At 39.7% G+C, this 24,176-nt stretch overlaps 1 protein-coding gene across 5 annotated transcripts in view; it reads right to left on the bottom strand.

The window, feature by feature from the left end:
- Positions 1-24,176, bottom strand: part of B3GALT1 (beta-1,3-galactosyltransferase 1) — a 2,392,726-nt gene that overhangs the window by 110,253 nt on the left and 2,258,297 nt on the right. For all 5 annotated transcript variants that reach the window (XM_044075600.1, XM_044075599.1, XM_044075596.1 and 2 more), the window contains one exon: positions 14,535-14,590. The gene's annotated coding sequence lies outside the window, so the exon portion shown is untranslated. The remainder of the gene's footprint in view (positions 1-14,534; positions 14,591-24,176) is intronic.

The following is a 24,176-nucleotide window of genomic DNA, read 5'->3' on the forward strand; positions in this document are numbered from 1 at the left end:
AGGGGTGATAGGTGCAATTAGACTCTTGCAAAGTAATAAGGCTTGTCGAGCATGTCGTCCCAGGCTGACAGACACTGGATCCCCTTTGAATGATACCAGAAGCTTAGCCAATTGTTGAAATTGATCATTTTTTCTATTAGGTCTGAGCAAGTGCTGGACTGTAGGATGCTTTTAAGTGCTTAGGTTGAGAGTTAGACTACTTTCAAGGGAAAAACTGAAGAGGAGACTTGGTGGAATTGGGATAAATTTAGCCCTAGTTAACCGGCACTGCCCAGACATGCAAAACTGTGCAAATGCGTTTTTTACAGCAGGGAAATGAAAGAAAGAGAAATTAGCCCAAAATGGCCTATAAACTACTAACTTCTGGGCTGGCACCACTCCTCCAGGGACAGATGGCTGCTCAAAGCTCCCTCTCTCACAGGTGAACAGAGAAACCTCCCTCTATCCAAGTAAGGTATGGGCAACTCAGAAAATTGTAACACAGCCCTGAATTCGGAACAAGCCTGAAAACTGGACTATACTAGCTTAGAAAGGTGGGAAACAAGGACATTTTTTTTTAAAGATAAGTTAAAAACAGTAAAAAATACACTTAAAACAGCTTTAGATGACTACAAGCAATCAGAAAAGGCTTTTAAACAGATTACCCAATTAACCAGTAAAAAAATTTCAAAACTGAGCCCTGTTCCTGTAGTTGTCTGGTTTGTGATGGGAGGTGCAGGTTTTTTGGGTGTCTGCTTTGGAGGTCTGTGATGCTTTTGCAGGTTTTTATTTACAGCCTCAGTATAAGTTTGTGTATTTATGTGTATTTTTTGCCAGTGCTGGTTTAGTATGTCTACGTGAGGCTGGAGGTGTGGTGCAAGTGTTAACCTTCTCCTCATGACTGCCTGTTCCAGTCTTGGGTGGAGAGAGCTTAGCCTCCAGTTTAGCTATATAATTGCATCTCTTGCATATGTTAATGTTTTGTGGTAGGAGGAGAGGGTTGTCTGTGTACATGAGGCAGTTGTAATATTGCCTCATGATACCCAGGTTCACCAGCTGGACTGGAGAGTATACCTGAAATTGCCCTTTGGCCATGCCTGAATAGTAGGGTGAGCTGCTTAGTCACTTGGTTGGTGAAGGGTGAATAATGAGCATTGCCCTGCTGGGCAATCAAGTGTTGGGGTATATTAGTGCTTGCTATTAGGTCTGAGCAAGTGCTGGACTGTAGGATGCTTTTAAGTGCTTAGGTTGAGAGTTAGACTACTTTCAAGGGAAAAACTGAAGAGGAGACTTGGTGGAATTGGGATAAATTTAGCCCTAGCTAACCGGCACTGCCCAGACATGCAAAACTGTGCAAATGCGTTTTTTACAGCAGGGAAATGAAAGAAAGAGAAATTAGCCCAAAATGGCCTATAAACTACTAACTTCTGGGCTGGAACCACTCCTCCAGGGACAGATGGCTGCTCAAAGCTCCCTCTCTCACAGGTGAACAGAGAAACCTCCCTCTATCCAAGTAAGGTATGGGCAACTCAGAAAATTGTAACACAGCCCTGAATTCAGAACAAGCCTGAAAACTGGACTATACTAGCTTAGAAAGGTGGGAAACAAGGACATTTTTTTTTAAAGATAAGTTAAAAACAGTAAATAATACACTTAAAACAGCTTTAGATGACTACAAGCAATCAGAAAAGGCTTTTAAACAGATTACCCAATTAACCAGTAAAAAAAATTCAAAACTGAGCCCTGTTCCTGTAGTCTTCAATCAGACAAGTTCTAACTGCAAACTCCTGCCACTGGGGTGCAGGGGAATCTTCTCCAAAAGGAAGGCCTGGATTAGTGCTCAAGTTATACAAACAAAGCTAGATTCAGCAGGCCTGGATCTAGTCTATGTTACAACAAACAAGGTGCACCAATTTCAGTAAGAAACAGTTCAAATATGCAGGCACTATAAGCATTTAACCAGAAATTCCCAGCTCAGAAGGGCAGAGTCCAGCCTCTCCTCCCCAAAAGAGTGCATACCACAAACCTTCTTAATGTAAAATAACTGGCCTGAAGCCCAAGTGCTTAAACCAGAACTAATACACTTTTAGAATAACAGACACTGAGCCTTCAATCAGCAGTTTCCAACTTAGAAGGATGTAAGCTACCTGTCCTGCCACAACAGTGCAGACCACAAACCTTCTTAATGTAAAACAACTGGTCTGAAGCCCAAGTGCTTAGAACAAAAGACTTAGAATTATAGCTACACTTTAATCAGGTTACTACCAAGCAGTAATAAATACAATTGAATACTTTTAAGAAGGCCTGGATTAGTGCTCAATTTATACAAACAAAGCTAGATTCAGCAGGCCTGGATCTAGTCTATGATACAGCAAACAAGGCGCACCAGTTTCAGTATGAAACAGTTCAAATATGCAGGCACTATAAGCCTTTAACCAGAAATTCCCAGCTCAGAAGGGCAGAGCCCAGCCTCTCCTCCCACAAGAGTGCAGACCATGAACCTTCTTAATGTAAAATAACTGGCCTGAAGCCCAAGTGCTTAAACCAGAACTAATACACTTTTAGAATAACAGACAATGAGCCTTCAATCAGCAGTTCCCAACTTAGAAGGATGTAAGCTACCTGTCCTGCCACAACAGTGCAAACCACAAACCTTCTTAATGTAAAACAACTGGTCTGAAGCCCAAGTGCTTAAACCAAAAGGCTTAGAATGATAGTTACACCAAGCAGTAATAAATACAATTGAGTACTTTTAAGATTACGCAAAAACAAAATAAAGTAATAAAGTAGGAAGAAACACAAAAACAGTAAAAGCAGATGAAAAAAGTGCAATTTTTTTTTTTTGGGGAGGGGGGGATATGGAGGTAGGCATCTGTCAGATCTAGGGTCACTAGCCAAGCATTTGGTGCCAACATCGGCAAGAGTTTTTGAAGGGTTAGCATTTTGAATTTTGGCACTAGGGAGGAACAGATTTAATGTGGAAAGGTCTATAATAGGGCACCAGTTGCCCTCTTTTCTGGGTACTAGGAACAACCTTGAATAAAATCCTTTCCCACTTGTTCCTCTGGTACTGGCTCCATTGCTTCTTGAGCACAGAGTTTTTGAACCTGGCAGATGGCCTCTGTCCTCTGATTTGCTGGTATGTCTGGAAAACCAGAAAATCTGGGGTTCTCTATGAAAGTGAAACTGTACCCTTGGGAAATGATGTTTAGGACCCACTGATCTGCTATGATGGTTTGTCACTTACCTAAGAATAGGGAAAGCCTTCCTGCTAGCCTGTCAGGGTGAGGCAGAGGGGAGAGGGGGAGTCATTGTGAGTCCTTAGGGTAGGGAGTGGACTTAGAATTCCCTTGCCTAGGTGTAGTAGAGGTCCACTGTCTAGACCTCTGCTGGCTTTGCTGCTGTTGCCTGGAGGGCCTATTTCTGCATCCTTTCCTTTGCACAGCTTTTGCTTGGGCAGGAAAGGACCAGTGCTTAGTAGGAAAGTTCCTGCTGAATCTGGGGGGGGGGGGTTGTACCCACAAGAAGCCCTTGACCATCTGCATTGACTTGCCCTTGTCTTCCATTTTTTTTAATCCTCTCCTCTCCCTTAGGTCTGAACAACTGTTCACTATCCAAAGGAGCATCCAGAAGTTTTGATTTAACCTGATCAGGCAAAGGTTGCTCTTTCAACCATGCATGTCTTCTAATGACTAATCCAGAAACTGCAGCCCTGCTAGAGGCTTCCAAAGCATCACATCCACAATGCAGGGAATGCTTGGCCACTTGAGAGCTGGTGTGTAGCAGATCTTCTAGTTCTCTGGTAGTAGTATTCTCTGGTAAGGTGGAAATTTTCTGCTTTGATAACTCCAGTGTGTTCTGTTGATATTTAAGCATATGGAAATGGCAGTTAAGAGCTCTAATGGCTAGAGTAGCTGAAGTGTAGACCTTTTTGCCCCATCAGTCCAAGACTCTGCTCTCCTTGTCAGAGGGTATAGGATTTTTGGAGGAACTGGCCCTAGCCCCCTTGGTGCCTGAGTAATGACCTCTGTGTCAGCAGCAAGGTTCTTGAATAAATAATTATGGGTATCTGGCACCATATAATACCTATTAGTCTTTCTGGGTGCAGGGTACAGGGCATCAGGTGTGAGGCCAGACTCCAGGAAGACATCCTCCACCACATCCAGAATGGGAAAAATGGCTAAGGGTTTGTGTTGTGGCAAGTCCAGGAACTCTCTCAATCTCATCTTTGATTATGGATAGCCCTGAGTCTCCCAATTGAAATGCTCTCTGAGGAAATTTAAGGTCTCCCTGAATAAGAGGTCCTCAGGAGGGGATACAGAAGGAATGGATTCCTCAGCATCTGAATCCTCAAAGCCTGCCATGGGCTGTTGTTCAGTGTCTGAGTCCAGAAATTCAGAGTCCTCTGACTCTGGCTCCAAAAGCACCTCTGGAGAAAGGTTCCTTTTCCTTTTGGCTGGGGTAGCTTGAGCAGACTTTTTACCCCTGATATGAGAGAGATTAAATCATCAGCCATCCTAAGTAACTGCTGAGACTGAGCAGGTTGGGTGGGAGGTAGTTGGTGACTGAGCACAGAGTAAGGAGTTTTCCTAGGAGTGGTCTTGCCCTTAGGCCTAAATGATTCAATGGGCTTAGGTGTGGTTTTGGTGGGTGGCATGGCCGTCAGTCTTTGGCGTCAGTCATCCAAAAAGCCTCCTCAGAAGCCGGTGCCTGCAAAGCGGCTTTGGACCTAACAGTGGGGCTGGCGACCGACAATTTGGAAGGAGAAGCCTAATCCGGCGGCATACTGGACTCCAAAAGGGTCACAGTAGAGGCCTGTGATGGCTGTTTCAGCTGTCATCAGGGGCTATGTATGCACCTCACTGAGTTCCACTGTGCTAGCGGATGGTAGGCTGGCTGACTTCAGGTTTGAGTCGTCTGTGGGCCTAACCTTCTGTGGTCTATCTCTTTCCTTTTCATATCTCTTTTTAGGAATTTTCACAGTAGACTAACCAACGGACACCATTTTGCGTTGGTAACTACTCTCCCTGAAATGCCTAGCTACAAATTCAGCTCTTCTACCGATGGTCCTAGTGTTAAATAAGTCAGAGAACTGACATCTGGGGACTTCGTGGTTTGGGCCTAAACAAGTTACACACAGATTATGAAAGTCCCTGTGTGGTATTTGTTTTCCACAGCGGAGACAGTTATTTACATTCTTGGACATTGGTTAAGTGCAAGAAAAGGATCCCCAATGGGGTACTTAGCTTTAGTAGTATTCTCCCTCACTCTGGCAATGGTTGACTGATGCACTCGCAAACTGCTTCTGCTTTGGGCTCCATGGCAAGAAAGACTGATGCAATGGTGTTGGCTGCTTCCCTTTATAGCCCTGACGACCTGGCATCAGGTGCAGGTGACCTACAGCCAATGCAGGAGGGGAAATCCTTTACTCTGGTATTCAGGCCAGCTGAGGGCTACCCAGCAGGGATAACCCATAAGTGATGACTGCAACAGCGAAACATGAAGAACATCTCCACAATTCAAAAGATTCTTCTTAGGAGGCAGAGTCAAAGCAGCTGACAGGATTTTTGCCTATTTCTGTAGATGAGATCACTCTTGTGATTTTACAATTTTGCTATGGCAAGGCTGTAGGTGTGGAGGAGGTCTAGCTGATTATGCTGAGGTACTGAACAATGTTGCTGTGTAATGGTTTATGTACAGGTTATGAATGTAAGATAGACATAGCATCTCTAGGTTGGCAAACTCGGGTGGTGGATGTATTCTTGTTATAAGCCTATCTCACTTCTCAGCTTCTCTGGGAAAGTCTGTGTCAGGATCCTGGTAAAGCTTGTATTTCAAGTGAAGCAATTTTTTTTTATTTATTCTTATTTATTATTTTATTTTATTTATTTTTATTTATTTATTTAACATTTGTTGACTGGGAAAGTCCGACTAGGTTCCACAGATCCTGTTTTCAGCAGAGGCCCAGGAAGAAATGCTCCAATACACAGTCTGTTTTGGTTGTGGGATAGCAGAACAACTCTTTGTTCTTGCATAGTTACTAGAGGGGTCATAGGAGTATGCCAGTTCTAGTTAAACGTGTTTTGTATACCTAAAGAAAGCATATGACTGCATTCCATTAAATGTCTTTTGGAAGGTACTACAACAGTGCATGGTCTTATAGTTGCTGCTGTATGTCATTTGGTCCCTGCATTTGATGAAAAAGTGTTGTGTCTGCACTGCAGCTGTCATGCCACATGCTTCAGACTCTGCCAATAAGGTGTCCTATCCTCCCTCTAATGTTCATGTTTCCAAGGACTGGATATTAGGACACAGCTCAGGTCCTAAGACTCTCAAGTTTGTAGGTTATGTTCTTGCACTGGCTTCATAGAAGAGGGATCTCCAGTATGCAATGGAGATGGACACTGCTAAGTGTGAAGTGGATCAGACAAAAAATTAGCACATCCAAAGTAGAGGTGACTGGACTGCTCCCTGCAAGGATGCAGGAAGTTCCTGCCTTAAGCAAAACAATTTATGTAAATAACTGGTTCTGTGGCATACAGGGATACAGCCTTGTCTACAACATAGATAACTGTGCTAAAGCAGCCAGGCAAAGGAACAAGGCAGTCAGTTGCTTATGCTGACTTGCCCAGCTGGGGGGCTGTGGTCCAAGTCATCCAGTAGCTCCCAGGAAAGTGGTATTTTGCATGTTCCTAATGGCTGTAGATCAAGGGATATGGAATTGGCAATCCCAAATCACTGCTGGCAACTCTCAAATAGGATTTGCATGGGAGCATGCACATATCAATAGGATAGTGTATGATACTCATGTGATGAAGTATGTGTCAACATCAGCCACTGGTGGTAGGACTAAGGGCACATCAGAAACACCTCTCATAGCTGCCTTTATGAAGGCCATGACAAGGTACTGTTCTTGCCCTATAACGACAATAAATGGCACTGGTTACAGCTTGATGAGTCAGTGGGCAAAAGGGCAAGAAAAGTGATGCAGGTCAAAGATAGTTTAAGCTTCTAAAGATCTTATTCATGATGAAAGGTAGAACAGATTGTGAAAACTGGCATCAGACTGGTACCATGGCATCAGTACTGCAGATACAGCAGACAACAGTGGAAAGCAAGAACTCAGTTACAGAACAAGACTCTTACATTACTGTCATTTTATGTCCCCATTCTCATTTATGGCCACAGGGGTGGAAAGCAAGAGATTACACACAGCTGGTTTAAATGAAGAGGTTCCTTTGTCAGGTTGCTACGTTCATTCTCAATGGCACAGTAAAGAGCTCACCAAACTAGATGGGCCTTGGAATATAGACACTGCTCCTCTGGGTTGACAGGACTCAGTTGAGCTGATGGGTACATTGTGTCAGTGCTTCCTGCAGCATTCCACTGGTAGTGTACCAGACATTGCTCACCAGAAGGATGCCCTACAGTATAGCCAGGGCACACTGGTGGAAATATGTATCACATCTTGTTAGGGAATACCTGGGAATTTCAAAGTATAAGATGAGACTGTTGCTGGCAATAGGAAAGGTTAGTACCCCCATCCCAGCTTACTACCACTGTGCCACTCACCAAGGCAAGCAGCTTAGAAACATGTGCAGCATACCCACATCTCATTTCTAAACCCATAAACTGTCCAACTCTCTCTGCCTTCATCCAACAATACTCTCCTATTAGATCTCTATGCTCTTTTGATAAACTCTTTCTAAGCACAACAAAATCCAGTAATACAGCTGAATATTCACTATGCTCCAATCCCTCAGCTAAAATCTAGAATTCCATCTGTCTCTCAGTAAAAGAAGAACAATAACATAAGCTGTTTAAGCCTCAAGTGAAGTCATACCTATCCATATTTAGGCTCTCCCATGTTTCACTTCTGGATAGCCATTGTTGTACAACTTTGCCTACTGCAACTTTCCTTTGAGACTGTTCTTCTCACTTCTACATTTAATGTATAATGTTTGCTCTGCTCATTTCAGCATTCAGCATACAACCTTTGCCTACTGTCACTTTTTCTTGGACTTATTTTTCTTATTTCCTAACATCATTAACCTTCTACTGCAATGCTACCTTTGTTCTTCTCAGTCCTCCATCACTTTTCTACATCAACTCAAAATGTAATTGCACTTTCACCATCGTTATATTTACATCAGTTTTACAATCACTGCTTATCTACATATCAAATCTCATTCACAATTACTGCATGATAACATACCAGTGGTGTATTTTATTATATCTTATTCTGTGTTGTTATCTCATGTGTATTTCTACGGCTGTTGTAACTAGAGTATTATTAACTAGAGTGTTATCTTGTATGCACTTCTGGAGCTTTTTTCCCAGGACCTCTACTGAAGAGGGATCTTTCATCCGTGTCTATATTACTTCACTGAAGTTTTACTTCCACGGATACCTAATCATCGACCCCTTTACATTAAGCATCCATTCATCGAATGTTCACATCAGCAAACAGTTTTCATAGGGAAGGAAATTACTTGTGGGAAGGGATTTACTTGTCCACTACAGTGACCATCACACACAATACATTATTTCAAATCTACTTATAGATACCAACTCCAAACTGCACTACACTGGGGAAAAGGGCAAATTTCTAATGATGGCTAACAAACTCCCTTCCCTATGAAACTTGTTCACTGATGTGAACATTCGATGAATGGATGTTTAAAGTAAAGAGGTCAATGATTAGGTATTTACAGAAATAAAACTTTGATGAAATAATATAGACCCCTTTCATCCAGTTGAACTATCTTGGTCAGCAGATGCAATAAATACATATAAATCTAGTGGTGACCATTGTCACACTGCCAGCCCAGCTATTGGGAATTTTGTAAATAATTCTATGTCATTGTGAATATTAATATGATTTATAGAGAAGTTTGACAGAAGGTGATATTGCCAGCCCAGTTGTGGAATTGTGTAAATAGTTATATGTCATTTGTGAATATCAGCAGGATGCAATTGCTTGTGTTACCACTATATTAGAACTGTTTGTCCTATTGCACAGACGTGTGCTGAAGATACATTTTTATACGCTATTGTAATTGTTTAGATGTATGTATTTTAACACGAGATTAGCTTGCAAAACTTAAGGATAGTTGAAGTTGTTATTTTATAGCTGGGCCATAAACAAAAGATGTTATTTTTCAGTTTCACTGCAGTACCAGACACAATGTCTAGAGCTGGAAGTTTTTTGTATTATCTTGAAAGAGAAATAATTACTAGGTTTGAGATGTAGCAGTGTTTTATTGTTTTATGACTTCCAGGATCAGCAAAGATCTGAAAGATATGTATTTTTCACAGGGAGATGCCAAATTCAGTTAGTTTCTGACAGTGGGGATTTAGCTTGGGAACTGAAAGTCAGGTGACAAAAAGTGATGTCATCCAAGCTAGCCCAGCAGTAATATTTGATATTAATTTAAGAATTCTCACAGAGAGAGAGAGAGAGAGAGACAGTGCATTTTGTATTTGACCAGGAAACATCCACTCATCTGCACTTGCCTTGCTGTAAGTAAGTTTTTAGAGCATAGTAACTCTTAGATTTAGATAGGAATATAGTAAAGTATAGCGTATATGTTTTCTTTATTTATATGAGACTGTCCTGCAATGCTGTTTTAAATATTTCCTGTGATTATGAACTCTGATGTAATTGATTACTTACTGAGTATTGGCTTGTTCTTTTATTATTTATTATTAAATATATTTAAACCTTTCAATTGTAGCTGGTGTGTTTAGAGATATTTAAGCTCTTAGAGTACTTGCATATCTATTTGGTGACACTGTACAGGCCACTTCTAAATAGTCCTGCTCTTGGTCAGACTACCATTTGGATTAATAGTAACATTACATATTAACAGGACACCCTTTGTTAAGGGCCTTAAAGTAGCTGATAAGAATTGGATGGTGGCAGTCAGAACTACCTTATAGTCTGGAGAGAAGGGAGCATAGCTAGTAAATCTGTGCCAGCCTTCCCCAGGTGTGTGTGTTTGTATATAAATTAAATCTCAAACAGTGCATGTGTCATCTACTTCAACAGGGCCACGAAGCACTGGTTGGACAGTGAGGGTGCTGGAGGTCTTAGTTTAGTCACTCAGCTGAGATCTCAACTGTACAGCTGTGCCAGTGGGGAGTCTTATTAGGGATATGGAGAAAGAGGGAGAAAACAGCCCCAGAATGACTGTGATCTCTGTGTGCTCTTAAGGAAAATTGCACTTTACTGTGTGTGTACTTGTCATCCTCCCAGTGTGTACTTTCTCCACTGTTGCCAGTGGTGAAGATTGAGACTTCTTGATTACTGGAGCAGTGTAGGGGTGTCACAACCATAACAACAAATTAAAAACACTCATCTCTTCTCTCAGGCATCATATAACTCCACCAGTCCTAAAATCACAATGATTATCTCTGCCACCCTGACCATTATACTTTTCACCCTCTCCTCAATGTCTTCTTACTTCACACCAATTCTACCTACTCTTCTCCCCCCACTGACATTACATTTTCTTTGAATACCAAACAGCACTACTCCCTATCCATCACCCCTCATCTTTTCCATATGGAGTATAATTTTCTATTTAAACCAAAACTGCAACTAACTTCACTTTACTTTGCCAACATCAAGGTAACTGCCAGTATGACCAAAATCAAATCTTGTTTCCTCTTTATTCTTCAAATATCTGCTACAATGTGGAGATATTCATGCCAATCCAGGTCCTACGTTTACACCATCCCCACCTTCAAACAACTGTCCAACTTCATGCAGTAAACTTAAAATTATTTCATTAAACATACTCAGTATTGGTAACAACAATTCTGAACTACACGCCTGGATGACACAACATCCTTCCGACATATTAGTAATTACAGAAATCTGGCTCAAGCCACACATTAAACACAATGAAATACTTCCCCTTGGCTTCAAAATAATGAGAGCTTACTGACTCAAAAAAAAAAAAAAAAAAAAAGGAGGGAGCATAGCCATATCCTGACTCGAATTCTCTAACTACCTACAGCCACCCTGTACCTACTTTTGATAAAACTGAAATTATTACCATTCTTAAGCTATATAATAACAAAAGCATCTGTCTAATTGCTCTGTACATACCCTTTGGTAATAATCTTACCACTCTTGAAAATATCCTGTCCTGGCTATCAGCTAATATTTCACTAGAAACAATACTGTTAGATAACATTAGTACTGACTGGCTAAAACGTAACTCTCAGTTCACTACTGACACCATTAACTTTTACAGATTTTCACAACTCATCACCACCCCAACCTGTGACAACTCAACTCATCATAATGGCTCTATTATTTACTGGCTCTTAGTCTCCCACCCCAGTAATTGTATACAAACCAAAGTACTACCTAACTAACCACCCAATCTGTATTACTAGACTTACCACCCACCCCTACAAACAACATACATTCAAGTGTCTACACAACTTAACCCACTTTAACCAAGTGACCTTTACCAATATTCTAAATACTATTAACTGGTCTTTCCTTAAATACCTACCACTTGTTGAAGCAGTAGAAAAATTCAACTCTACATTCTTAAACACTTTAAAGAGTCTTGCTTCTGCTAGAAAAAAACAAGTTAAAAATAACTACCCCCCCTGGCTTTCTAACTATTCCAAATCCCTTATACAAAAAAGAGATAAAGTCTGAGGATGCTATTCAAAACAAAAAACTCAAACTAATCCACAACACTTTAAAGAACTATGTAACCTTGTGAAAAAACAAGTAAACCTAGATAAAAAAAAATATTTTTCTCAAAACCACAAGACTAGCACAGAAACAATCCAAAGTGTTTCTGGCATACAACAAAAAAATTCTACACCCTGGAAAACAGTGTTCCCCTCGCCCTTCTAGTAACAGTACTTCCTCAGAAAACAGCTTCTCAGTTTAACTCTTACTTCATTAACAGCATAGCTTCTGTTAACAACAATTTCCCACAATTACCTACAACTACATCTATACCTCACAATTCATGTTCCCCCTCTTTCACTATACAACCAGTACCCACTTCCTTCATTAAATCCCTGCTAAACAAACCCAAACCATGCTGCCCTTCTGCCAATAATCTCCCCAATGAGTACCTAAAAATGGCAGCAAACTCTGTTGCCTATCCAGTTTCAATTCTCATGAATAGATCTATCAAAGAAGCTTATGTCTCCACCCTGTGGAAAAAGTTCTATATCCTCTCTCTTCACAAAGGTGGCACCTGCACTCAAATATCAAACTACAAACCTATTATGATCCTCTCCCTACTTTCCAAAATCCTAGAAAAATGCATCCACAAACAGTTACTTCAATACCTACTAGACAATAATATTCTTTCTCCCACAGAACATGGATTTAGACCTGCTCACAGTACTACCACTGCTCTTCCCTCCTTCACAGACAAAGTAAATAAAGTAAGTGATAATGGCTACCTTGTATCATCTCTATTCCTAGACCTAAGGCTTTTGATACTGTTTCCCACCCTAAACTCCTATCCCAACTTTCATTACTTGGCTTTACTGAAGTTACCCTACAATGGTTCAACAGTTACCGCTCCAACAGATATCAATCAGTCAAATGGAACTTCACTCTCTCTTCCTACTTACCAGTATGCACTGAGGCTCGTCAAGGCTCCATTTTAGGCCCACTCCTTTTCAACATCTTTATCAACCACCTTCATACAGCCGGAAAACAAGCTACCCTGATCCAGTATGCTGACGATGATACTTTAATCTGCTCCTCAAACAATCTTACTCAGCTTCAAATTATAACTCAGGAAGCATTTAATTCCATTGAATCATGGCTTACCATGAACCAAATGCTACTCAACCCCCAAAAACACAGCTCATGTTATTCCCACCTAGGCAATCTCTCCTTAATAACAACACCTTCAAAATGACCTCCCTTAATTACAACAAAATCAATTGTTGTCTGTCACACTAAGCTGCTAGGTGTTAAAACTGACAATCTCAGATATGATCTGGATATCAATAACTGCATAAAAAGACCAATCAAAAGCTGGGCATGTTGTATAGTGTAAAAAGAAAAATCCTCAAAAATTCCACCAAAGAAACTCTCACCACCTCCTATCTCTTACCATCACTTCCATATGCCTCCCCAATCTTAACTAATCTTCACTGTTCCCTAACAGCAAAACTCAGTCAATGCTATAATAAAATAGCTAGGTTTGCCATGGACAGCACCCCAGTACTCATCACTCCTCCTCTCTCAAAGCCTTACACTTGCTTGAACTCCCCCACCTGTTGACTTTTCATCAACTAACATTAACACACAAAATACTGTATAACACCTCCTTTTCACAAGCTAGCTCAACCTTGCTGCAATATTACTCTCCATCCTTTGACTTACGCTCTGCCAATAGGCTTCTACTATCCATTTATAAACCTCACAGATCATCTGGAGGTATTCTCTATGCGCACTGTGTAGCAAAATCCTGGAATTCAATTCCTGAAACTATCAGACTTACTCCCCACTACTCTTCCTTTAAATCCCAACTGAAGGAACATCTATCCAACAAAGGGTTGTGCCAATGTCTTGTGCCAGCCTAGTTATCTGTTCAACTGTCATACCTGGAATCATATCTTCCTATTGGTAACACTTACCTACCACCTCCTAGCTTCTTTTCATCTCTTAATACTACTCTTTCACCTTCATACCACTTCATCTGTATTATACTGATGATAGTATGTGCTAGACCTAGAAAGATTTTATAATACTTTTTTTGTTCATTTACCGTATGAATTTTTGTTGCAAACAGTGATGATTTTTTATCTTTTTGTATTCTATCGGAATTTTACATGTAAAATTACAACATTATTAATCTAATTCTGGAGCTTCTCTCCCCGGGCCTCTGCTGAAAAAGGGCACTTGCCCAGTCGGACTTTCCTTGTAAACAAATGTCAAACAAACAAACATTTTTTTTTAATACTGTTTTACTTCTCTACTGCTCATTTTCCATTGTGGGTATACTTGACCAACATTACATTGTTCCATGCCAACAAGATGCAGTTCTGCATTTATTAATTTTAAGAAATTCTGAATGTAATGCTTTCTAAATATGCAGGTGCTCTGGGCTGAAATGTGCCTGATAATGATATCCAGCACATTATAGAGAGTGGCTGCCCTTATGAACACTTTCCACTAAGACATTAACAGCAAGTCATTACTACTTCTATAAACTACCTCAGTCAGTACATGGTTCATTTAAGGTGCATATTTTCCACAAATGAATGGGCAGGTTAGCATGGCGAGGCTATAAAGGCTGACTCTTTTATAAACAGCACAATACTACACAGCAGGGTGAGAAATGTACAAGAGTAGGTTAATACATGCATGTCTACTGTCTAAAGTTAATTCAAGTGAAATGAATCATGACCATGCACGAAGCAAAGAAATAAAACACAGTGCAAATAGTTTCATAGCATTTGTGCTCTATTAGACCAAATTAGTAGTTTAAAACAATGCATTAAAGTCAAACATCTGTAGATATACTTTAAGAAACTAAGGAAAACCTCACACTGTTCATCAGCTCAGTCTAAATACACAGCACAGAGGGTCTGGATTGGAGCTAACCTGCAAAAGACAAAGAAAGAAAAAAATTAAAACGGGAAAAATATAAATGCCAAAATGACACTTATTTGCATTGAGGGAAATTACTTAATTTACTGAGTGTAGAACCTACAAATTGAAAAACAAAAGACATTTTTTCTCATCCCAATACCTTATAGCTTAACTCCATCTTAAAAAGGTGGAACATTTGTGTATGATATAATTTCTGATTTATCTTCTTAATACTGAAAAGCTTTTTTGAGATGCATATTAGTTCGTGATCAATACAAACAAATGACTGTAATTTATCAGAGAAAGTTAACTACATGCTTTTGGACAAGGCGTAATACACAGTGTTGAAGTCACACTCAAGTAATTTACATAAGACACGTTATGCCAGAGTGATGCGAGTTTAGTTTGCCATGCATGTACACTAAAAGCAGAGATGCAGCATCATTTTACTTTTTGATAACAGAATATAATCCCACAGCATCTAAGATGCACCATCTCCTTCTGTCGCCAACAGCATCTTTTTCTGCTATATCCTATCTTTTTGTGTTTTTTTCAGGATGCAATGCACCTATGCTGCTCCAACTCAGACGTAAAAAAATACACAAACATGCCCCACAAAGCAAGGTTACACAAAAAAGACCATTCAAAGTAAAAGTTTGCATTCAGTAATTATAAAGATATCACCATGCAATAGATCTATCTTTTCTAGCTAGGCAGCGACATAAATTAAACATATATCATGAACGGTATAAAGGCAGGAATCTGGGATAAGAAAGTTGGAGAAGGAAACATGAAAATTATAAGATGATGTTAAGCTCATTCAGGAAACTGTCAATGATTAGGTAACTGACAGTAAGAGAGAAATGGCTGCAGTCCCACTACAGTTAAGAAATAATAGAAAACAACACATGAGGTATACTACTGGTTTGTAGCAGTACAAAAACGATACTTACACAAACCAAACTATATCCTAAATCTGAGTTAGCAAAACTTGACTCTTGTTATAACAAAATTGCCAGTTTTGCCACAAACTCACCCTTTAGGTTAAATCACAGTACAACACTTAGGTAGCTCAACTAGTTAGAACTTCCTCATCCCCTACTTTACAACCAACTAACCATGGCCCAGAAAATATTCTACCTACCAGAGAAACACCTTAACAAAATCTCAGTGCTTTTGATATTTGCCAAGAAGGTCTTCCAATGAAGGGTCTATTTCAAAAATGGTGCGTATTGGTTCTTTGAATGTATCTGATGAATTTCCGGTACTGTTGGAGGGACAAAATCCTGTACTACTGGTTTTAAGTATAGTTTTCTAAATAAACCTGCATTTTCTACATCCAGCTGCTATTTGTTTTTTTTACTATCTCCCAACATAACATCCACCATAAGCCTTACTGCAGTTAAAAAAAATGCTAAAAGTTCACTTAACCAAAAAATGGCTATGCCCATCTACTTCTCCTGACTAAACTGTCTTACTCAGATGATACTATAACTTCTTCTAGGCTGACTTTAAATTCTCTAAAAACTCTAAGGATTTTTAAATTCTGAAATAATGAAGTACTATTTTGTTAAGAAACACTGCATGAATGGTTTCACCGTCTATCTACAGAAATTATATACTGTTTTCTGTTTAACTCTAAGTGCTTCTATATACGCTATCTTTCTGTTCTCGCCTGTATGTTACTGTGATACAAAATGTACTGAAATGTTTGTTAACTATGTATGTATTATGAGGAGCTTTACTACCTTGACCTCCGTTTTTAAGGACTTGTGTCCAGTTGGACATTCCCAGTAATCAAATGTAAAATAAATAAAAATAAACTTCTTACTACTCACACAGTCTCTCATCACTCTTACTGTTGGCTTGGGTTACACAGTATCAGTCAACAATAACACATTCTCATTTCAATCTTACCAATAAAACATGTCAGCATTTCTCTAACCATTACGTAATATTCAGTAATTCAACAGAAAATAACTATCCAAACTTACTGCACCTTCACACATCTCTCCATTCATAAATCCTTAGCAAAAGTAAGATGCGTTGCACCACAAAATCATTTCAAAACTTCTTCACCATCACTACATTTATTACTATGTACTGCCACTGAACTTAACCTTAGGCCTACCTCCTATAACTTACAACTCTACAATACCCCTCAGCCCACTGATGGAATACAGATATTTTGCATAAATATTCAAATTATCAGTAATAAAATAACAGAGTTCCATAGCTGGATCCATCACCATAAAAGTGATAGTCTAGTTATCACTGAGATCTGGTTAAAACCCAATATATCAGATGAGATACTCCAGTCAGGGTATACATTTATTAGAAAAGACAGAATCATCAAAAGAGGTGGAGGCATTTGCATATTATACTCAAACTGACTTGAATTTGTTATCTCTGAAATTATAAACTATTAAACTCAACTTAATATTGCAGTTACTTATATCCAACCACACCCAAGGAATAACAATACTTTTACTCTTTAAGATATTTTATCCTGGATCTCTACTAGCAATTAACACCATACTCATGCATTGAGTGATGTAAACATAAACTGGGCCAATAACAACAGCAATGTACACTCTTCACCAAACATTAATCTCTCTGCTTTCACACAAATAATAACTGACACTATCAGAATAGACAAAAGGAGTGGCAAGAACAGCATTATTGATAATAACTCAAACTATTGATATTATCGTTTCAGATACCTTACTAAGCTTCCTCAGTGAACATTATCCAATCTTTGTTATCTGGGGACAACAGAGCAAAAGGAATTAATCCAAGGACACTTTTAATGAGGTACCAAAACAGTGCAAATGATTCCCTGTAAAATATCTTCCTTTAGATGAGACTATCAACTACTTTAGACCACATCTTCCTAAATACCCTAAACCTTATTACGCACATACATAAGAAAATGGTTAAATCCATTGCTGCCTTTTGGATGTGAACAGAAAGTGAGGAACTAATGACAATCAGGGACCAGAGCTGGAAACACTTGGAAATCTCTCAAACTATCCAGTGTAGACAAAATTATGCCATGCTTAGGTTAAATATACCACTAAGAAGAGCAAGTAGATTTTCTTTAACCAGTAGTTCTCCAGCATCAAAATAATTCTAAGTAATACTGGCTAAGCATTTCCAAACTTCTTAAGCCATGGCAAAAAAAAAAAAAATAAAAAAACACCTAGTCCTTTCTCCAGTGAAACTGACATTAACATTGCATCTATTTTCAATGAATATTTCATAGATACAGCTAACTCTTTTATCCAAAACCACAACTTCATTTCAAGTAACTGCAGGAAGGTTTGTCCGAAATAAATACCTCATGCCAAAATCATGGACTCAAATTAAATGCCAAACAATCCATTACTGTACACTTTAGGAAGTCATATACTCCTGGAAACTACTACATTGCAATACACCCCTAAGAGTTGAGCCAAATGTTAGGGATTTGAGAACTTATTTGGACAAGGACCTAACTTTCAACCAACATGTGTCCACTGTCATAAGAAAGCCCTTCTATATTGTACAGCTTGTAAACAAAGAGATTATGTCTAGATCTAGGGTTGTCATTGCCCAGTTTTACTCAGCCCTCATTAGGCCAGTCATTGAGTATAATACCCCTTTGGCATGTACCTGTCCAGACACATGTGAAAACTGGAATGCTCACAGAGATCATCATCATCTTTCGGCTGTTTCCATTAGGGGTCACCACAGCAGATCATCTGTTTCCATTTCTTCCTGTCCTCTGCATCATACTCTGTCACACCAACCACCTGCATGTCCTCTCTCACCGCATCCATAAACCTTATCTTAGGCCTTCCTCTTTTCCTGTTACCTGGTAGCTCCATCCTTAGCATCTTTTTCCCAATATACTCAGCATCCCTCCTAAGCACATGTAATGTAATCTTGCCTCTCTGGCTTTATCTCCAAACCTTCCAACCTGGGCTGACCCTCTAATATACTTATTCCTAATCCTGTCCACCCTTGTCACAGTCAGTGAAAATCTTAACATCTTTAACTCTGCCACATCCAGATCTAACTCCTGCCTTTTTGTCATTGCCACTGTCTCCAACCTGTATGACATAGCTGGTCTCACTACCCTCTTGTAGATTTCCCTTTCGCTCTTACTGTTACTCGTCTGTCACAAATCACTCCTGACACTCTTCTCCACCCACTCCATCCAGCCTGTATTCTCTGCTTCACCTCTCTTCCACACTCACCATTACTCTGAACTATTGATTCCAAGTATTTAAACTCATCCACCTTCGCCAACTCTACTCCTTGCATCCTCACCATTCCTCTATCCTCCCTCTCATTCACACACACATATATTCTGTCTTAGTCCTGCTGACCTTCATTCCTCTTCTCTCTAGTGTATACCTCCTTCTCTCCAGAATCTCCTCCACCTGTTCCCTACTCTCACTACAGATCACAATGTCATCTGCAAACATCACAATCCACAGGGACTCCTGTCTGATCTCGTCTGTCAACCTGTCCATCACCATTGCAAATAAGAAAGGGCTCAGAGCTGATCCTTGATGTAATCCCACCTCCACCTTAAACGCATCCGTCACTCCCACCGCAGACTTCACCGCTGTCACACTACCCTCGTACATATCCTGTACCACTCTTAGATACTTCTCTGACACTCCCGACTTCCTCATACAATATCACAGCTCCTCTCTAGGCACCCTGTCATATGCTTTCTCTAAGTCTACAAAAACACAATGCAACTCCTTCTGACCTTCTCTGTACTTCTCCATCAACACTCTCAGAGCAAACATTGCATCTGTAGTGCTCTTTCCCTGCATGAAACCATACTGCTGATCACTAATCATCACGTCCCTTCTTAACCTAGCTTCCACTACTCTTTCCCATAACTTCATGCTGTGACTGATCAATTTAATCCCTCTGTAGTTACTACAGCTCTGCACATCACCCTTATTCTTAAAAATCGGTACCAAAACACTTTTTCTCCATTTCTCAGGCATCCTCTCACTTTCCAAAATGTCATTAAACAATCTGTTAAAAACTCCACTGCCATTTCACCTAAACACCTCCATGCTTCCACAGGTATGTCATCTGGACCAACAGCCTTCCCATTCTTCATCCTCTTCATAGCTATCCTTACATCCTCCTTGCTAATCCATTGCACTTCATGATTCACTATTCCCACATCATCCAACCTTCTCTCCCTCTCATTCTCTTCATTCATCAGCTCTTCAAAGTACTCTTTCCATCTGCTCAATACACTCTCCTCACTTGTGAGTATGTTTCCCTCATTAATCCTTTATTACCTTTACCTTCTGCACATCTTTCCTAGCTTGGTCCCTCTGTCTAGCCAATTGGTACAGGTCCTTTTCTCCCTCCTTAGTGTCCAACCTTTCATACAACTCTTCATATGCCTTATCCTTAGCCTTCACCACCTCTCTTTTTGCCATGCACCTCATCTCCTTATACTCCTGTTACTTTCTAAATCTGTCTCACAATCCCTCTTCTTCTTTGCCAACCTCTTTCTCTGTATACTCTCCTGTACTTCCTCATTCCACCACCATGTCTCCTTGTCACCCTTCCTCTGTCCAGATGTCATACCGAGCACCTTTCTAGCCATCTCCCTTACTAGCTCTGCTGTAGTTATCCAGCTATTTGGTAACTCTTCACTGCCACCCAGTGCCTGTCTTAACTCTTCCCCGAACTCCACCTCACAATTACCCTTTTTCAATTTCCACCATTTGATCCTTGGTGCTGCCCTCACACTCCTACTCCTATTCTTGATCACCAACGTCATCTTACAAACCACCATCCTATGCTGCCTAACTACACTTTCCCCGGTCACCAATTTACAGTATCCAATCTCCTTCAAATTGGCCCTCCTACATAATATATAATCTACCTGTGTGCATCTTCCTCCACTCTTGTATGTCACCCTATGCTCCTCCCTCTTGTTAAAATACGTATTCACCACAGCCATGTCCATCCTTTTTGCAAAATCCACTACCATCTAACCTTCTGCATTCCTTTGTTTAACACCATACCTACCCATCACTTCCTCGTCCCCTCTGTTCCCTTCACCAACATGCCCATTGAAATCTGCTCCAATCACCACTCTCTCACCCTTGGGTACAGTCATCACCACTTCATCCAACTCGCTCCAAAATTTTCCTTTCTCATCTATCGCACACCCAACTTCTGGAGCATATGCACTAACAACATTCATCATTACACCATCAATTCCCAGCTTCATCAACATCACTCTGACACTCTTTTCACCTCCAAAACTCTCTTAGCATACTGTTCCTTCAGGATAACTCCTACACTATTTCTCCTCTCATCCGCACCATGATAAAACATTTTTAACCCACCTCCGATACACCTAGCCTTACTCCCCTTCCATCTGGTCTCTTGCATACACAATATACCAACCTTCCTTCTGTCCATCATATCGGCTACCTCTCTCCCTATATCAGTCATACTGCCAACATTCAAAGTTCTGACCCTCACTACCACAGTCCTAGCCTTTCTCCTCTCTTCCTGCCTTTGGCCATGCCTTCCCCCTCCTCTCCTCCTTCAGCCAAAAGTAACCCAATTTCCACCAGCACCCTGTTGGCTAACAGTACTGGTGGCAGTCGTTGTTAACCCGGGCCGCGACTGATCCAGTATGTAAATATTTACTGGTGTCCGCATGAATGATTTGGCCAAGTTTTATGCCGGATGCCCTTCATGGCGCAACCCTCCCCATTTATCTGGGCTTGGGACTGGCACAAAGAAATGCACTGGCTTGTGCATCCCCAGTGGCTCACAGAGATACCTTACTAAAAAGATACAAGGCCTAAAATATATGTCCTGTATGGACAAACTCAAAGCACTGTCACTATACTTGGTATCCTACAGACTGTTAAGAGGTGACCTGTGCGTGGCACATAAGGTATCCTCTGACTCAATACCGATGCCCATCAACAAGTCACATGGCAACAGAAATACTTGGCCTATGGATCTAAACTTCTTCAGCATCAACAGAAAGGTTTGGAGGGACAGGTATATCTCACTGAAGATACCATTGCTCTGGAACAGACTTCTCATCCATGTAAAACAAAGGTCAGTCCTGGCCATATTCAAACACAATTTGAATGTATGAATGAGAAACAGAAAATGTACTCCAGGACTGTCCACTGTACTACTAATGGCAGTTCATAAATGTTTTCTTCCATGCAACTGTCTCCTCAAATTATCTATGGTATGATCCCAGTTATTCTCACTTGGGTTAATATATAATTATCAACCATGGGATGGCCAAATCCACTGTAACACCAAATGGGATGGGTTATTTCAAGAACACAAGGGAAAATGACCAGGCTTAAAATGGCCTACAAGGGCAGCTAGCCTAGTACTTACTAGTGAACCTATAAGTAACTATGCCTCACAAGACTGGCTTACGTGTCACTCAAATAAAACTGTTACAAAAAACATTAAAACCTACTTCACTAGACCCTGACCTTCTTCCATCTGAATATCTACAAACTTCAGCCAACACAATACCCTACCTTATTGGAATACTTATGAACAGACCCTTAAGTGAGACTTATTTTCCAGTGCTATAGTAGTAGTGTTATAAATACCTCTTATAAAGAGAAACAATTTCCTTAGTCATTTTAGACATACCACCATACTTCCCCCATCATTAAAATAGTTAAAATGTATAAAAAAGCAGTTGTTACATCACCTTATAAACATCAGTTTGTTATCATCTACACAACATGGTTTTCCTCTTGGATTTGACACTGAAACTGCTCTTTTATCCTTCTTAAATACTATTAATCACAGCAAAACCAAGGGTCTTTCTACTACGTCTATTCTCTTAGGCCTGTCTACTAAGGCCTTAGATACTATCTATTACACTCTCCTTTTATAAAGTCTGGCTTATATGGATGAACCATATATCTCCACTGAATCAGGGATAAATCTCAATAGACTCAGGGACAAAACCAGAAACAATCAGAGACACTTTAAAACATTAGTATATATTCAAATGGCTTTCTCGATTTTAAGAAGATTCATGACTGTGTTTTTAAACATTATGCTTTTTAGATGTCATGATTTTTTTTAGCTTTATAAGCAATTAATGGTGATTATTCTTTATCTGATGAAGCCTTGGCAGTAACAAAGATGAAAGCACTTATCCTTTAAAATTTTTTCTAATAAAACTTATCATAAAATACATGTTCTCTTTACATTTCATTGTAAAGGAACTAACTACTTTGTAGCCATGCATTTTATTGGTGAAGATAGTTAAAAGCTATGTTTAATGGATCCAGCACACAGTACATTAGAATGGTTCAAAAGTTATCTACTTAATTGACAGTTTGTACCCACTAATACAGTGTCCAGCAAGGCTCAATACTTGGATTAGTTCTGTTCAGTCTCTTGCAGATGACATTCATGCTACGATTCCTGATGCCACATTAATACTGTCTGCTTATGAATCTACTGTTATCTGTACAGCTAATTCCTTCAACCAGTTGCAGCATTCCCCATAGCTAAACCTTCAAAGCACAGAACACTAGTTTCATTGGAATGTATTAAAAGTTTTGAGCTTTTAAGCCAAAGTAGTCAAATTTGGCTCTTGTGAAATCTCAAGTTACTTCACAAAATAATACACCATCTGAACAAGAAATATATTTGCTCTGATTCCAAAAGACTTGCTGTCAGTGTAAGAAACCACTTAAACTGACAGCAGGTTATTTTAATCTAGCTCCTGCAGTAAACCTGTTTATAGATAAGCCTTACACCAAAGTAGGTCACTTACACTGACAGTAGGTATTTCAGAATCAGGACAGATTTACACTGAGAGCAACTCTATTAGAATCTATTCCATTGATTTTTACCCTCAAAAACTTACAATAATTTGGGTATGTTATACAAATCAAACCCTACCTAACAGAAACAGCACAACTAAATAAAGTCCAACCTCTTTTACTGCCTACATTACTATATGCATCCTCTATGCTTACTAATATACCAAAAATGTACGTACATACGCTAAAACAAGCACACAATAAAATTGCAAAATATAGTGCTAATATCCTCAACAAAACTCATCAATGTATAGCACTTTATAAGATACAGGTTTAATTGACAAGAGCTAAAACACCTTTTGACATTTAACCAGTTAAAAATCAGACATAGAATTCAGTATGAATCCAGCAGATGCCACCCACTTTTAACTTACTTCCAAAATAAATGCCTCACCTTACACTCCAGTCTCCGATTCAAAACCTCTTAGAAGTTGCCAAATTGAATGACTACTTTGGTGACTCTATATTCTGTTTATGTAGCCAAACTGTGGAATTCCATACCCCCAGGCCTTAGACATGACAGTAAACATAAATCATTCCTGTAGAATCTAAAAGTATACATAACTTCCAATTGGACTTGTCCTTCTACCTGAATTCTATCTCCATCCATCCTATCCCCAACCTCTATCTAGCCCAGTTTCTATCTGTCTTCTACTACCGCCTTTAATCATTATACTACCTAGTTGTAACCTAATATGTAACTATTTTCATATACTATTATTTGT

Source organism: Protopterus annectens, chromosome 6.part1 (genome assembly GCF_019279795.1).
Source record: "Protopterus annectens isolate FY-2018-M chromosome 6.part1, PAN1.0, whole genome shotgun sequence".
Taxonomy (NCBI): domain Eukaryota; kingdom Metazoa; phylum Chordata; order Ceratodontiformes; family Protopteridae; genus Protopterus; species Protopterus annectens.